This window comes from Chrysemys picta, chromosome 19 (assembly GCF_011386835.1).
Source record: "Chrysemys picta bellii isolate R12L10 chromosome 19, ASM1138683v2, whole genome shotgun sequence".
NCBI classification, from domain to species: domain Eukaryota; kingdom Metazoa; phylum Chordata; order Testudines; family Emydidae; genus Chrysemys; species Chrysemys picta.
In genome coordinates, this window is record NC_088809.1 from 5,863,321 (window position 1) to 5,874,816 (window position 11,496).

General features: G+C 45.2%; 1 protein-coding gene across 3 annotated transcripts in view; it reads right to left on the reverse strand.

The window, feature by feature from the left end:
- Positions 1-11,012, reverse strand: part of TBX4 (T-box transcription factor 4) — a 118,261-nt gene extending 107,249 nt beyond the window's left edge. Inside the window, exons 1-3 of one of the 3 annotated variants that reach the window (XM_065573045.1) lie at positions 10,925-11,011; positions 10,752-10,841; positions 9,537-9,712 (exon numbers count right to left, since the gene is read on the reverse strand). The gene's annotated coding sequence lies outside the window, so the exon portion shown is untranslated. Of the gene's footprint in view, positions 1-9,536; positions 9,713-10,751 lie in introns of all 3 variants that reach the window. The other 2 variants (XM_065573046.1, XM_065573048.1) reach the window with 2 other exon arrangements.
- Between the last annotated feature and the right edge of the window lie 484 nt (positions 11,013-11,496).

The following is an 11,496-nucleotide window of genomic DNA, read 5'->3' on the forward strand; positions in this document are numbered from 1 at the left end:
CCACCCCAGTACTCAGATGACAGGAATACCTTTTGCTTAAAAAAAAATAAAATAAAAACACTCAGTATCGCTTAAAAAAAATAAGCATTATATAACATGCCAGTCTGAGACCAGGAAGGAAAGCTAAGGTTTTTAACTCAAGGTCTAGATCATTTAATAAAATAATCGGGTTCTAAAATGATCTACAATTCAACATGTAGCAGGCCTATTTCGTTATCTCTCCGTTTCTTCACACATCATTAACAAATATTTGGTCTTGAGACAATATTTCAGTTTTGGGTGGGTGTGATCATTGTTATAAGGTGCAGTTCTTGGCTATAGCAGGACAAAACATGATGGCTGAGCAATCTGTGTATTAATCATAGCAAAATTGTACCACCAAAAATATTAGCCTTGGGCTGAGTCAGAGGCAGAGATAATGCAGCATTGCAGGCACTTGATTCCACTGTTAACTTGTTCAGGGTGGAGTAAACCTGAGATTAAATCATGTAATTAGATTAGTACAATAAAAGTAGGAGAGGTCTGGCTCCTGAGTGTAGGGAGCAGTTTGAATGTCGGCCAGCAGGCGGAGAGAGAAAATAGGTCTGTATATACAGGAGGGGTTTTAGGCCAAACTCTGAAAAACAGAACCTCAAATCAGCTCCTAAAGAAAAGTGGGCTGATGTTGAAAAATGCCCTTCTCCCAACAGCTCCCCTTGAATCAGCAGAGTGCAGGGACCTTTGAGAAATTTGCCTGCTTATTTGGGAGCCTACATCAGGATTTAGGAACAGAGTTGCAGATTATTGTTTTAATCTCGGCTTGTGTGTGTGTTGGGGATTTGCGTGTATTGGTGTGGGAGGGTGACCGGGTAGGGTGTATGTGTAGAGATGACTATTTATAGAAGGAAGTCCAGTTTGTTGGTTGCATTTCTCTCTTTACAACGTGTTCACATAACCGGGCTCTTCACTGGGATACAACATAGACCAGTTCTCAAGCATCCTTCTGGCTTCCCTAGTTTGGCATTTACCCTTAGTAAAGATGTTGCTTTAGGATTTCAGGGCCAGGGCTCTTTACATGTAATTAAACAATTCCAAGGAAGCCAAGTGTTAAACCTATTGATTGGTAACAGCTGTAAGACGGCGCACACGTATCCTCGTGTACCTTCAGTGAACTGCAGATGCGCGTGTGCAGACCGTGAGCAGTACATTGCAGGTGTTCCAAAAGACAGTTCGGACTTTGACGTCGGGCGACATCTGGTGGGGAAAATGTGGAATTGTTTTCCGCAGGAAATTTCTTCTTGGGCTATACATAGCATCTGCAGCGGTACACGGGACCGAAACCACCACCCCCCCCCACACACACACACACACCGCTCTAAACACGCTTAATGACAACAAGGTTCCCTGCGCAGATTTCACTTCAAATGGTACCTGTCGCTGTCAAACCAGGATGAGTCATCGGCTGTTACTGCGAGGGGTTAAGACCATATGGTCAAAGGGGCTAAATATTCCCGCCCGAGATTGTGTGTGTAAAATTCGGCTTCGTATACCAGGGAGGGCTGCAAAACCGGTTTCTTCCCGGTCAACCCAGAGCGCATTCAGTTTCCACAGGGAGGATTGCTAGGAAGAAAGCGGCTTGGTGTGGATTAGGCGGTGTCTGAACAGTACACGTTTAAAAGCAGAGTTCAAGGCAGGGCGGAGAAAGGAATCTACTTTCCGCAAGTGTCTTTCTTGTGAAAGGAGGGTAGATCGCGGGGTTTAGGCTCTAAAGGCTAGATCTTCATGTCAAGACTCAGAGGGGTAGCCGTGTTAGTCTGAATCTGTAAAAAGCAACAGAGGGTCCTGTGGCACCTTTGAGACTAACAGAAGTGTTGGGAGCATAAGCTTTCGTGGGTAAGAACCTCACTTCTTCAGATGCATGACTTGCATCTGAAGAAGTGAGGTTCTTACCCACGAAAGTTTATGCTCCCAATACTTCTGTTAGTCTCAAAGGTGCCACAGGACCCTCTGTTGCTAATGTCAAGACTGTTATCGCCTCCTTTTCTGAATCAGAATCAGCCTGTCCCCTTTGAGCTGTGCCCCGGTTCTTGTTTCACGTAAGGGAAAAATGCACTAACAACCTTTGCAGTGTCAAATTAGAAGCTTAGAGTTCATCCTGACAGACGTCAGTCAGCCGTTTGCTGTTTAACGTTTTTGTTTGTTTTTGTTTTGTTTTTTAAAAACCCTCTTGGGGCATATTCGCTAATCATGTTGGAACATGAAGTCTTCATTTTCTAAATAACATGTCCCAGCAGCGTCTCTCCCTGGGAAAGTTCATAGGGATTCCTGTTTAATGTGGAGATATACAGTATATATAAGTTGAGACTTAGAAAGATACAGATCTCATTCACTGCCACACCAGCATTTATAAATCATTTAAATAAACGGAGAGACTCCCCTTTCCCCTCAAACATCCTGTTCTTAGAGCAAATGTTGCTTTTTGCTAATAATAAGCTTTAAGTTTAAGTAAACAGTGTTCTCCCCCCCAAAAACCCCAAGTCATTAGCACAAGATCAAAGCATAGATTCAAGCTACCTCCACTGTATCCCAGATCCTACTTACAAACTGGGAACCTAAACCTAAATTTTGTCTCACAGTAAATTCAGCCACTTACACTGGGGACTCGAATCCTCTTCTGTCTGCAAACAGACTTCGTTGTGGTACTCAAAGATCCGGACACCGGCTCTATGGGCTACCGGCCTGTACAGGATTACCGTTGTTTTCATGCCCCGTGGTTTAGATGCTAAAAGCCTTGTCCAGAGGATTAAACGCCCATCGACTACTGCTGGAGATTTGGGTACTGAACGGTTGTGAAAGCCAGAGGTGCTTCGAGTCTCCAAACAGTGGCCATTGCTAACGAAAAGCAAACGGGGTTAGGATCTGCGGGTGTCTCATCTGCCTGGAGCACGAGGCAAGAACAGGTCAGGATTGAAGCATTGTCTCTGCTGTGCTGCAGACAGATTTCAGTTCTCTTCTGCTTGCTAGCCGGCACTGAAAACTGGGCAGTATAGCTTATAAGTTTTTCCTTGTAAAGCGGCTGTACAGCTCAATATTGACCAGTGCGAGACTTTGTTATGCGTTGATCTGTTTGGGGCCTTGTCACTGAGAAACACCCCCCCCCCCACACACACACACACACCCCAATCAGCCAATTTAGTGATTACCAGCGGGGTTCTGAAGGCAACAGAGTTTCCCTACAGCAGGGAATAAACCAAAGTGCACAACACCACACACACCTTCCAGCCTATGCAGCCTTCCCCAAGCCCCTTCCACAGAGAAACGGAGACAAAAGTGACCGCCACACAAAATCTCCATGGCCCAACAAAAACATCCTGTGCCGAGTCAATGTCTGAACATGGCAAAAACCATTTGCCCTGGGTTTTCAGCCACAACTCGTACAAGTCGGACAAGAGGAAGTAACTATTCCTATGGACACACAGTGGCAAAGGTGGGTGACGAGCAGGACAGGGGGAATCACTGTGGAATTTACCAACAGGCAACTGACAGAATCTGGTTCATTGCAATTGACTAAATCCCATTTCGATGTACACCCCCCCCACACACACACACACACCATCAGTTTTAATCGGTCTTGCAAAAACCCCTGTCCCCTTTTGCTCTGCAGAGGCTGTGTCACTGGGGAGCAATATCTGCCCCTTTTATTGACTTGGGCAAGGCCAGCTCGCTCTGTAACTGCCCTAAATTTATGTAACCTTTTGTCAATCCCCTTTCTTGGCTGACGTCTGAGTTAGCAGCTCTGCCTTAGATTAAATCTCTCGTCAATTGAAATTGCCATTATTGTCCTGATAACGACCATTATTTTTTTAAAAGGAGACCAAAGACATCTTAAAGCGTCTCGACCTAATGACCTTGTCCCTGGATTAGTAATTGGGGAACAAAAGGGGAAGGAGAATCTGCTTTAGCCAGAAGAGGCCATGGTAGAAACAAGTGCTGGGGTCGGGGACACTCTGGATCCCTGATGTAGTAATAAAAGAAACAGCCCAGCAAAGCGTTTCAATCCAGATAACGTGCACGCCGGTGTAAATAGCTTTCAAGATAAACTGGGTTCAAGGAGAGAATTATTGTTGTTGGGGTTTGATAGTATTGCTGCCACACCGGCACCCCCAGAGAAATAAAAATCAAGGGGAGATCCCTTATACACCAGCACCCCATGAGCTTGCAAACAGGAGGAAGGAGAATTCTGAATGGTGGGTACCTCTAGTGCCAGGCATGATTTGGAATTAAGGCAATCTATGAACTAGCTGGAGTGCAGAGGTTATTATTGATCAGTTTCACTCCCTAGCTACTGAAACAGTGTCATCTTCTGGGCTGCACTTTGTTCTAGCATCCTGTAAAAACAAATATGGATCCCAATCTCTCTTTACCTCGATCCTACAGAATTTACTTGTAATGCCACGCTCGTGAAGCACAATGGATGTGAAATGGTGCCGAAGGATTCCACAAAGGGAAAGAAAACGGACCTGTCTTTAACCGAGGACACTATTTAGTACGTGTGTTACTGGTGTTCTTCAGTTTACACATATCCCATTCCACATTCGCTAGGATGTTTATTTGACCTGTATTCGTGTCAGCAAATGCATGTGCGCGAAGATCTCTCCTGTGAAGTGCAAACTGTCACAGATCCAAAATGTAGATACAATGACGAAGATCCAAAAACCTTGTGTGTACATCTGCATCCTCAATTTATAGAGGCACGAGTGCAACACATACTGCGTGAGTACTACATATCGCCCCTATATGCTGAAAACTTCTGATTCACTCCAGTGTGTGCGTGTGTATTTGCACAGCGCCACACACGGATTTGTATTGACACCGGTATTTATGAGCACAGACAGATTCACATATTGCACATAAATACCGGAGTCAATACAAATCTGTGTGCGCGGATGTGCAAATACACACACTGGAGTGAATCAGTAGTTTGCCAGGCACATACTTGAACAGGGGGGGGGGGGGGCGTCTCACATATACTGAATTGATCACACCGCTTTCTGTACACATATTTGCATTACACGTACATACAGTCCAGATCCCACTGATCCCATTTTAATGCCTACGCAGGTAGGCGTTTGTCTATCTAGAGGGATGTGTCTAGCTCTCTACAAAGCAAGGAGTTACCTATAGAACATCTAAATGACCGGGGTGCCATCAGCCTACCTGTGTGTGTCATATAGGGCAGGATAGCGGGGGCTGATGGCACACCTGTATATGTACCCTATAATCTAGGGGACCTCATCCCAAAGAGACCCCCTCCGAGGGGGCTGTACCCAGAGGTTTGCCTGGACCAGCAGGCCCGGCTCCCACTCGCCCCTGAAGGGTTAAAGTCAGTTGACTTGGCCTTTTATCTGCTGTCTCCCCGGAACAGCCCTTCTTGTCTATTGATCAGCGATTGATCGCTGCAGACAAAGGGCTCTTCTCTCCCGGCGTGTGAGCCCCGGCGGCCCGCCTCGCTAATTGGGAGAGCGCCGGGGCTGGGACAATGGCCGGGCGGCTCAAGGAGGCTGGTGCGAGGAGGGCCCGGGAGAGAGGCTTCCTAATTGGGGGCTGCCGCTGGAGCGATCGCCCCGCGCTGCCTTTGTCCCCGGCCCGGGGAGGCGGTGTGCCCGGCAGGCAGGCGTCAGGCGCCAGCCCCAGGACAAAGAGCTGTCTGCTGCCAGCTCCCACCCTGCCGGCTTCCCAGCCAGCCTTAACCCCTTCGCCCGCGGCGGCGACCAGTAATGAGACTCGGTCCGCTAGGACCCGCTGCAGGGGGGCAGGCAGCCCCCTGCACTCGCCTCGTGCTCCGCCCAGAGCCAGCGGTGAGGGGCTTGGTCCCCTCAGAGCGGGAGGAGGGGGGTGGGAAGCAATTGGCCCCTCAACGGGTTTGTGATCAGCGCTTCCTGGCAGCCAAACCCCCTTTCCTATCCCGCCCCCGCTTCCCATAGGCTTTACACGGAAGTTTATTCTCCAGGGCTAAAAATACAGCCAAGCCCAGGGTGGCCACGGAATCGCCGCGATGCTAACAGTATTGCCGGTGAATTTGCCCAGATAACGTGCCCGGCTCATGCATTCAGAGCAGAGAGCGCTGCAGGACGCTGCTTAGTTAACCCACCCAGCACCCCTGCGAGGCAGGCGGGGGGAGTATCAACAGCAGCTTGCCAGAAAACCTCCCACAAATCATGGCCACAACGGCAAAGTAACTTGGCCAAGGCCATGCCGTGAGTCAGTGACAGAGGCAGAATTAGAACTCAGTACCACCTGACTCCCACTCCTTCTTCCAGACCCCTGCCGCCTTCTGCATAATTTTCTAGTGGGTAGTTGTACCAGAGGAGTTATTTTATTGACTCCATGGCTTACTGTTCAAAATTCGAGCGTTTTGCTTTGTTGCCATGGGCTATATATAAGTCATGTTCTAGTTACCATTGGGGTGAGTGTGTCAATTTGATTTCTGGTATAATACTCAAGGTGAAAAGCCTTTAAAATCTACTTCCCATAAGCATTTGCAGTAATAAAACTTGATTGCCTAAGTGTTGGTGGAAAGGGAATAGAGAAAGGAGTGTGAACCGAGTGCCTCAACTTGGTTCTAACATTTGAATAAACATTCACAAAAAGGTATTTTTGCAGCTTTTACCTTGTTGTGAATAAAAACTAAACAGCTTAAAAAATGAAATTGGGTTTTCAAACAGGTATGGACAGATCTGTGCCATCTTTCAAATCGAGGCAGGATTGCTAATTTTCTGTTAGAAGAGACCCTGAGCAGCAAAGTCTGGCTCACTCCCTCTCCTCTCCCCTCCCACAATAACATTCAGTTGCAACAAAGCCACACTTTTGATTCTATTATTTTATTAAGAGGACCTCTGGCAACACTACATATTATGGACCGTCTAAAACCAGTTTACAGTCTCTGCTAAGTATGCCTGCCCCCTTTATTCTAATATCACATAAATGCTGTCTTATGTCACTAAAGTTATAATGCTCGTCAACTCCATTTACTAACCACCCCAATCACATAACATTGTCCTCTCCCCACATGGCCCCTCCCTGTGTTGGCATCTGCTCCTCAGGTTTTTGCCAGAATATAGGCCCTGAGTCTACCAACCCGCATGTGTAACTTTACTCACATGATGAATAGCTCTATTGAGTTCAATAGGCCAGGAACAGAGTTGCATATGCCTCTGCATAAGCATTTGCAATGTCAAACCGCTCTGATGATGGGGCTCTACATGGACACAGGAGGATGCCCCCGAGGATTAGACTGCAAGGCCTTCAGGGCAGAATTCTATTTACCTCTCTCTAGTAGAGCACTGGGCACATCTTGTCCACCACTTTCAAGAGGAATCAGTAATTTTAGGTGCCTCACTTGAGACACATGAAATGAGCTTGATTTTCAGCAAATGCTAAGCAGTCATCCTCTAGGGTGGGGTGGGGGGAGAAAAATCTGCCCTTTAAAAATGTTCAAGTTGAACACCCAACAAAATTAATGCAGCATCCAAAGTTTTGCCATGGGTATTGAGATGTGCAGAATTACATGCATCTCCAGTGTCACTTCATACCAAGATTATACCACAGGGTGTGTCAGACCAGAGTAATTTAATGTATCCATTTATAACAAAAAAGGCAGTGTGTGCCCAACAGTTACTTATGTTGTTAGTTAAGTCACTTAAATATAGGATTTATCGATGGCTTCAATTTCTGTCTGGCTGCGAGGGAGGCAGATCTGTTCTTGCTGGAACGCTTTGCACTGCCACAAATGAAAAATCCACATGCCCCTTTGGTAAGCAGGGAGAGTCAGGCTGCTCTGGGAGGTCACGCTTTCCATCCCTGTATGTTTGATTTTTGTGGGAGTTTTGGCTAAATACTGGACTACTGCGCCCTTACATACCTGGGGCCAGGGTCTGTCTTCAGCTCCACCAGTGTGAAAGGACAGATCCTCCTTTCATTGTGGTCAGTGGGAGCCCCCATTCTGCAATGACATGGGCCTATACAGAGCCCACTGATTTCAGTGGGGCTTTGCCAGCACTACTTTTCTTGAGGCCTTTCACAGTCATGTCTATCAGGCAGTGAAGGAGCAGAGTTCCCTTTAGCTTGGCTCCAGTGGAATGGTTTCTTACAAGGAAAGTGTAAAAGGATGCTCTAGTCCTTTCCTAGCTGAAGGATATAGAGGAACTTCCTGATATACACAGCCAGTCTAGAAATAGTCTTTGCCTAGCCCCGGAGCTTTATACCCCAACATCTCAACAACAACAACTCACTGCAAGAAGGAAGCAAACATTTAAACATTTACCAGCCATAGCCTCAGAATAGGTCGGATGGCTCTATTCTTGAATCCGGGGATGTGAATAGAAGAGATTTCCCTATAGATATTTATTTTAAACCTAACTTCCTTGTCTCTCCCTCAAGCCAGCCCTTCTCTAATTAAACAAATGTAAACATTGCTTTCTTGCTAGGTATTTTTGAAGTGTTTTTCTTTATAGTATATTCCTTATACTTCCTAAAAAAACAGACTCAAGATATTACCCATCCTGAAATATATTTATTCAGAAATGATTCTGAGAGCCTGTTTCAGTAATTGTATTCCCTCCCCACATTAAAGTAGTTTCCAAACTGGGGGATCCATTACTTAGTTTTCGATATTATCCCCATTAGATTTATCTTAACACCATTGCACCAGTAACGTCACCATTCTATTATCTTACACCCCAAATAATCACACACATCCAGCTTCACTGATTTAAATATTTTAACCAGTTAAGCCATTTATATTTGTTTTAAATGAGAACTTTGGATTATCCCAAATTTAAACAGTTAACAAATAGGACAATACGCCAGTGTGGGCGAGCAGGTTATGTTGACAGTTAATTTGATTATACTATTTTAAGAAACATGGGAAAATATTTTAACTAGTTAAATTGAAATAAATGGGGGGGAAAACTACTTTTAAGGAAAAAGCACCAACTATATAAATGAAACAAATTTAACTAACAATTACCTAGAAACTCGTCCAGTTTCCAAGCAGAAAGTTCACCCTTGTGAAAGGCTGACCTCAGGCGTGTTTGTTAACTCATTTCGCCAGCAGAGGGCCCCCTACACACAACACCGCTCTGAGAGTGACCCAGTAAACTTCGAAGTTTTTCCTAACACAAACAATTTAGCTAATAAATCTTCCAAAGAATGAGAAAAGGGTAATTGGTGAAGAAAAGGGTTGTTTATGTCATCCTTTATTGCTTTACCATAAAGCCGGGAAGTTCTCCTCAAACCAGAGAGAAATTAGGGCCTCCCGACCTCTTTGGAAATATAAGGACTTGGGTCAGTTTAAACAGATTTCATAGGGGGAACCATGCTTTTGGAGGATGAAAGGGGGTGGGGGGGGGCGCCTAATACCTGAGGGAGACTAGATCCTTGACCGAAAGAGAGGGGGAAATTATTTGAAAGCCAATCGTGAACTCTCCAACGATCCCATATAAAACTTCAGCAATTAACAGAAAGGAGAAAACGACTGGGCTTGTGGGCCCCGTTACCTGGGAAGCAGTTGGAAAGCCAGTTGGAAACTTCTCCCTGGTTTTTTCACCGTCTTGCCAAACAAGGAGAACTCTAGACAGCACTAGCTGTTTTCAAGCTACAACCATGACTAACCAACGGCCTCTCTCTAGTCCCTTTGTCCTTCACACCTGTTAGCAAACTAGCTAAAATTAGCCTATTAAAACAAGACAAAGTGTAAGAGTGAGTATTATTTACGGGGGGGGGGGCGCTACCTCTCTCTCTTCCTGCCTAAAACAGTCATCGCAACCCACGTTAAAACAATTGTAACGAGGTATCTTTTGACCTAGAAATGCTAATTGGATAGATGATTAATAGAACGCAGCTTGTCAGCAGCTGTTGGAAATGTTCTGTAACAGAACGCGCTGGGTTTGCTGCGTGGGTGAGAATTCGTGTTCTGAACGTTTTAGCGGCCCAACTCTGCAAACGTTCACTTGATTCACCTGAGGAGGTTCTTTGGCGTTCCTTGCTCAGGTGAACAGACATTCGCTACTCAGGTGATTAAATGCCAACAGAGCCTGCTGCTTTACGGGGGCCCCGATTGCAAGAATAGTAGAGATGTCTTTGATTATACGCGGTGTACGACTTTTCCCTAGGAGCCTTGGTTTAATGCAGACTCTCACAAAATATCCCCATTTTTACGTTGTTCTCAACACATGGTAGCCACAGATTTCGCAACAGGAACATTTAGGTAATAAAAGCTGGCCCTAGGAACTTATTTTGGGGGTGGCAGGGGAATTCCAACAAACCACTGACAGATAAGACACAAAAATCCAATGTCATCAAGCCAAATTAAAACAAAGGCTTCCTTTCCGCCGAGATGGGAAACATTTGCAAATAAACAAGGCAACTTAGCCAAAATGGTTTTCAAAGAGCAACAGTTTACATTGGTAATAAAGGGGGGGGGTCTGATTTTATGTTGTGTGTGTGTGTGTGTGCGTGCTTTAAGCTAAAAAAAAGTGCAGCAAAATGTTGCAACACTGTCGTTGGAAACTGTATCTGCTGCTGTCGCTTTAAATCAAACTGTTTCTTTTCGTTTATATCTCAATAATACAAAACGGATGTTTATATGCATTGAAGCATTTTAATCTTTCCTGATCAAAATTAAATGCAGGCTCGCAGGATTTAGAACAGACTTTCTACACATCCTCTAATTGAAAATAATAACGAACATATATAAAAAAAATAGGCCTAACCTAATAAAGTCTCCACGTTTCAGATTCAAAGTCTTCGGATGGTAATTGAACTCACTCAAGTCTTCTCCGGGAGCTGTTGGATCCACGAATCTGGGGCGAGTACAGTATGTTAATATGCATGCCAGGGTTTTCAGATGTTAGGACTTAAATGCAATGGGTCCTTCAGCACAGACCTGCAGAGAATCGAGGGCTACACAAAGTCCACACTTTTACCCAGCTAGTTCGGTTCCTCCTCCTGGGTTAATCATTTACTCTTTTAAAAAAAATCTAAAGTCAAAGGTGCAGGGAATGAGGGTGATATAGAATCAACCCCCCCCCGTCCCCCCGCAATCCTTTGTGTTAATTAAAGCAAAATAAAGCCGCAACCAGTTATGCAGGTGCTTAAGTGTTTAGCACGTGACTTGTCAGCACTGTTCACGTGCTAAAGTTAAGCACGTGGCTAACTGCAAGCTCACTGCATGAACCTGCATTACGGTAGTTAACTGAAGGCTCTCAGACTTACCCTTGGTAAGAATGATGTCATCCCAGTTGTAGTTAGCCCTGACATCAAAAAAAATTGTTAGTGGTTTTAATTTCTTAGGGTGATCAAAATCTCCACTCAGAACTCGACGTGCATGCTGGGCTATTCAAATTTCGAGGGGGGGTGTCGAAATTCCCTACTCCCAAACGTTAGAATAAAGTAAATAACCCACATAGAATCATTCTGAAATGCTAGGAGAGATGAAAAACACCAAACTTGCAAAGC